The sequence below is a fragment of the Silene latifolia genome, chromosome 3, assembly GCF_048544455.1.
Source record: "Silene latifolia isolate original U9 population chromosome 3, ASM4854445v1, whole genome shotgun sequence".
In the NCBI taxonomy this organism is placed as follows: domain Eukaryota; kingdom Viridiplantae; phylum Streptophyta; class Magnoliopsida; order Caryophyllales; family Caryophyllaceae; genus Silene; species Silene latifolia.
Window position 1 is genome coordinate 20,785,507 of NC_133528.1, and position 6,000 is coordinate 20,791,506.

At 36.4% G+C, this 6,000-nt stretch overlaps 2 long non-coding RNA genes across 2 annotated transcripts; both read right to left on the minus strand.

Moving 5' to 3' along the window:
- Nucleotides 1-59: 59 nt before the first annotated feature.
- On the minus strand, nucleotides 60-2,305 carry LOC141647367 (uncharacterized). The gene is made up of 3 exons (XR_012545729.1): nucleotides 2,135-2,305; nucleotides 1,928-2,035; nucleotides 60-146 (listed from the first exon to the last, which is right to left on the minus strand). It is a non-coding gene; the product is annotated as an uncharacterized LOC141647367 (long non-coding RNA).
- Nucleotides 2,306-3,401: 1,096 nt separating this feature from the next.
- LOC141645989 (uncharacterized) lies at nucleotides 3,402-5,668 on the minus strand. Its single transcript, XR_012545254.1, has 3 exons — nucleotides 5,479-5,668; nucleotides 5,272-5,379; nucleotides 3,402-3,488 (listed from the first exon to the last, which is right to left on the minus strand). It is a non-coding gene; the product is annotated as an uncharacterized LOC141645989 (long non-coding RNA).
- Nucleotides 5,669-6,000: the final 332 nt, after the last annotated feature.

The following is a 6,000-nucleotide window of genomic DNA, read 5'->3' on the forward strand; positions in this document are numbered from 1 at the left end:
AAACCAAAAATAAAAAGGGAGACATATGTCCCTTCAAATTATATACAAGCCAAAAGTATAAAAGGTTTACTAATAGAATAGCCAAAACTAGGTCCAAGGTTCCTTGCTCACTAGCCGTCTGTGACCCCCAACAAAGCATCAACAACCTGTCAATCGCATTTTATACAAACACGAAAGCCACAATTCAGTGGGGAGTAACTTCGAGTCCTCCCAGCCACGAATCGTCAAAATTAATGTAACATGTAGTGTAACATGTAAACAATTTGATAAACCATTTACTTATCATGTATTCTAACAAATGACCCCTAAACTGACCCAACTAACTATCATGTGAATCATATAACAAATTGTAATCCAAACTCTATCAACCATAGCCGGCTTGCATCTCACCTTCTATGATTCATAGAATCATCAAACAAGAAAGGGCATATATATCAAAGAGGCATAAGTTCTTAGCACCGTCAATAGTCACTTTGTAACTCAAGTCTATACCACGAGGTAGGGAAGGTAATCGAACCGGTATCTTGGCTCAGTGGTTACTATTAAGAAAACATGGCCAAGAGACAACACAACCCTAGCCTAAAATCTGCGCAGACCTAGACATGCGGATACACACCACCGCACCCAAGACTCACAACTTTTTTTAAAACAAAGTGAAGTGAGTACCCTAAGGACACCACCGAAGGGTCGGCTAGTACTTAAGCTGACCCCATACTATCAAAATTAGTACCTGAGGTCATGCCCCAACTTGGATAAACATCCACTAGTCAGGAACACAAAGGCTATCAAGCAGTGAACATATACTCGTCAGAGACTATAAAGACCTATCTATGATGAAGGCCGAAATACTCACCTAGAACCTAGTCATGACTAGTCCCGACTTGAATATTTTAGCCCACACCACCCAAGACTCACCACACAAGTCAAGTAAGACACCCACTTAACCTTAAGAGGGCAAAAAGTCCTACCTACCCACATAAATTCTAATATTCTATCATGTGAAAGGCTATATAAATGTCTATTTACAGCATACAATCCCAACAGTTCCTCAATAAGTATTCAATACTAACTTCCAATCCTAGCAATTATAACAATATAAAAGGCTTTAGGGGAAACTAGGGCCATTACTACAAAATAAGAAGCTTTTTAATTTCAACTAACTAAATAGGAAGCTATTTAAATTCAACAAATTATACATGTGAAATAGAGATATAATAAATGGCCTAAAACAAGTAAAAGGCCGATTATCTAATTCATTCAACCGAATTTTTACCCGCAACCCCAGCCCTGCGACAGGTACGGGTCAAATTGCGGCTGACCAATCACTCAATTAACTGACATCGCATCAGTCAAAGGGACTAAGGCTCAGTTTTCGGCACAATCAACAAAACATTACAATTATCACTATAAAATTCATTTTGAGCCTATTAATTACCATTTCATTTTGTAAATTATCCTAACATGTGATAATTGTCAATATAACATAATTTTTCTACCCTTAGCATAACTTTTAGCTACTTTTGTGATTCTCTTAACAACTTTAACCAAGTATACTCATTCTATTTATATCCGTGATGAACCTAAAATGACGGACAAAGCATGGAAAACCGCGAATCAAGCAACGGACCGACCCGGGCCAACTCCAAGACCGGCCGGGGCTGCCGTGGGCCTGCCGGCTGCTGCCGGGCCCGCTGCCGCACCATTTCTTCTCTTTTTTTTTCATTTTTATACATTATAAGACCGTCTGAAAATTAATTAATCGTCCCCAATTCAATTTTGATAATTTAAACTACCAAAAGGCACAAATTAAGCTTGCATGCAACTAAGTTTAACATGTGAAAAATTACTACCCAAACAAAAATTCACCAAACATACAAAAATCAAAAACATGTGACGATCTTTCGTCGAGTAACTCGAAATATGTTACCTTAAGCTAGAAAATGAGCAATTAGTCCTCAAAACCGAAACCCTAACCACAACTAACCGCTATCCTCTACAATATACGAGTCCCCGAACTCGTCTTCCAATCCTTCACCTAATTTAACAATAAAAAAACACAAAAATTAAGCACAAAACCGAAATCAGCGAAATTTGGTCTTAAAAGAACTTAATGAAAATTGAAATTAGAACATACTAAGTCGTAGATCGTGGCGAGGGGATTCCGGAAAGGTAAATTTCGCGAAAAACGGACAAGAAACGAAGATTTTATGGCGATTTTAAGCTTGATTTTATGTTAATGGTGTTTTGGGTTGAATTTGTGAGATGTTGATGATGATGATGGAACAAAATCAGAAAAAAGAAAGAAAAGAAAAGGGGTGTGCCGTGTAAGAGGAAAAGAAAGGAGAAAAAGTACGTGCGGAATTTTTAGTCGAGATTTTTAACGAGTCGGTTTTGACTCGTTTCAATAATAATTAAATCCGTAAGTCAAATGCAAATTCCGTCAAGTCCAAAGTCTTTAAACACGAGATTACAATAAAATTGAGTATTCATTCGACCCATTTCCAAATTCGTTTACCCAACGTTCAAACGAATTGTCATTTTCCCCCGATACGCCCTTATTTCGAAATAAAAGATTTTACACGGTTTAAACTATTTTTAAACATTTCCAAACTATCAAAATAAATATTTTTCTTCAAAATATAATAAAATTATATTTCTTTGAATTATTTTTACTTTAAATACATTATTGTCAAATTTTACTTGATTAATTAATTATTTTCGAAACATATTAACGGTCCGAAATTTACGGGGCGTTACAATCACCCCTCCTTTTAAAAAGTTTCGTCCTCGAAACTTAGAAGGAGAAAATTATAGTTATAAGAAAATATAGATATCTTTTCAATGAAACGGTGATACTCTTGTTGATCAGACAAGAACATCCATATTCATATCAAGAAAGTGGAAGCATTCTACATTTGGCATAACCAACCTTTAGTGGCACCAAAACTAATAACTAACAATCAACAAACCTAACAATTATCAATCACAAACAGACTACCACATAAAATCCTAATTCTACCCATCCTACCCTTCTCTCAAGTTTATTATTTTAAGGTCAAGTGATTTCTAAGTGGGGTGCACAAACGTGCATCGGGAGCAATAGGCTCTGATACCAACTGTGACACCCTTAAATCTAGCCTTAACTATATACGTAAATTCTACAGAAAAACTGGTAGGATATGTTTGTAAATGGTTCAACTAGTCCAAAAACCTGCAATTTCAAAAATTTTTCTAACTAAACCATTCACAACCAATTCCAACTCAAGAAGAGTGTCATAACCGCAACTTGGTGATAAACTAACTTACATAAATAACTAAAGACGCGGAAATATATATGGATACAAACCAAAAATAAAAAGGGAGACATATGTCCCTTCAAATTATATACAAGCCAAAAGTATAAAAGGTTTACTAATAGAATAGCCAAAACTAGGTCCAAGGTTCCTTGCTCACTAGCCGTCTGTGACCCCCAACAAAGCATCAACAACCTGTCAATCGCATTTTATACAAACACGAAAGCCACAATTCAGTGGGGAGTAACTTCGAGTCCTCCCACCACGAATCGTCAAAATTAATGTAACATGTAGTGTAACATGTAAACAATTTGATAAACCATTTACTTATCATGTATTCTAACAAATGACCCCTAAACTGACCCAACTAACTATCATGTGAATCATATAACAAATTGTAATCCAAACTCTATCAACCATAGCCGGCTTGCATCTCACCTTCTATGATTCATAGAATCATCAAACAAGAAAGGGCAATATATCAAAGACAGGCATAAGTTCTTAGCACCGTCAATAGTCACTTTGTAACTCAAGTCTATACCACGAGGTAGGGAAGGTAATCGAACCGGTATCTTGGCTCAGCGGTTACTATTAAGAAAACATGGCCAAGAGACAACACAACCCTAGCCTAAAATCTGCTTGAGACCTAGACATGCGGATACACACCACCGCACCCAAGACTCACAACTTTTTTTAAAACAAAGTGAAGTGAGTACCCTAAGGACACCACCGAAGGGTCGGCTAGTACTTAAGCTGACCCCATACTATCAAAATTAGTACCTGAGGTCATGCCCCAACTTGGATAAACATCCACTAGTCAGGAACACAAAGGCTATCAAGCAGTGAACATATACTCGTCAGAGACTATAAAGACCTATCTATGATGAAGGCCGAAATACTCACCTAGAACCTAGTCACAGCTAGTCCCAGCTTGAATATTTTAGCCCACACCACCCAAGACTCACCACACAAGTCAAGTAAGACACCCACTTAACCTTAAGAGGGCAAAAAGTCCTACCTACCCACATAAATTCTAATATTCTATCATGTGAAAGGCTATATAAATGTCTATTTACAGCATACAATCCCAACAGTTCCTCAATAAGTATTCAATACTAACTTCCAATCCTAGCAATTATAACAATATAAAAGGCTTTAGGGGAAACTAGGGCCATTACTACAAAATAAGAAGCTTTTTAATTTCAACTAACTAAATAGGAAGCTATTTAAATTCAACAAATTATACATGTGAAATAGAGATATAATAAATGGCCTAAAACAAGTAAAAGGCCGATTATCTAATTCATTCAACCGAATTTTTACCCGCAACCCCAGCCCTGCGACAGGTACGGGTCAAATTGCGGCTGACCAATCACTCAATTAACTGACATCGCATCAGTCAAAGGGACTAAGGCTCAGTTTTCGGCACAATCAACAAAACATTACAATTATCACTATAAAATTCATTTTGAGCCTATTAATTACCATTTCATTTTGTAAATTATCCTAACATGTGATAATTGTCAATATAACATAATTTTTCTACCCTTAGCATAACTTTTAGCTACTTTTGTGATTCTCTTAACAACTTTAACCAAGTATACTCATTCTATTTATATCCGTGATGAACCTAAAATGACGGACAAAGCATGGAAAACCGCGAATCAAGCAACGGACCGACCCGGGCCAACTCCAAGACCGGCCGGGGCTGCCGTGGGCCTGCCGGCTGCTGCCGGGCCATTGCGCCGCACCATTTCTTCTCTTTTTTTTTCATTTTTATACATTATAAGACCGTCTGAAAATTAATTAATCGTCCCCAATTCAATTTTGATAATTTAAACTACCAAAAGGCACAAATTAAGCTTGCATGCAACTAAGTTTAACATGTGAAAAATTACTACCCAAACAAAAATTCACCAAACATACAAAAATCAAAAACATGTGACGATCTTTCGTCGAGTAACTCGAAATATGTTACCTTAAGCTAGAAAATGAGCAATTAGTCCTCAAAACCGAAACCCTAACCACAACTAACCGCTATCCTCTACAATATACGAGTCCCCGAACTCGTCTTCCAATCCTTCACCTAATTTAACAATAAAAAAACACAAAAATTAAGCACAAAACCGAAATCACCGAAATTTGGTCTTAAAAGAACTTAATGAAAATTGAAATTAGAACATACTAAGTCGTAGATCGTGGCGAGGGGATTCCGGAAAGGTAAATTTCGCGAAAAACGGACAAGAAACGAAGATTTTATGGCGATTTTAAGCTTGATTTTATGTTAATGGTGTTTTGGGTTGAATTTGTGAGATGTTGATGATGATGATGGAACAAAATCAGAAAAAAGAAAGAAAAGAAAAGGGGTGTGCCGTGTAAGAGGAAAAGAAAGGAGAAAAAGTACGTGCGGAATTTTTAGTCGAGATTTTTAACGAGTCGGTTTTGACTCGTTTCAATAATAATTAAATCCGTAAGTCAAATGCAAATTCCGTCAAGTCCAAAGTCTTTAAACACGAGATTACAATAAAATTGAGTATTCATTCGACCCATTTCCAAATTCGTTTACCCAACGTTCAAACGAATTGTCATTTTCCCCCGATACGCCCTTATTTCGAAATAAAAGATTTTACACGGTTTAAACTATTTTTAAACATTTCCAAACTATCAAAATAAATACTTTTCTTCAAAATATAATAAAATTATATTT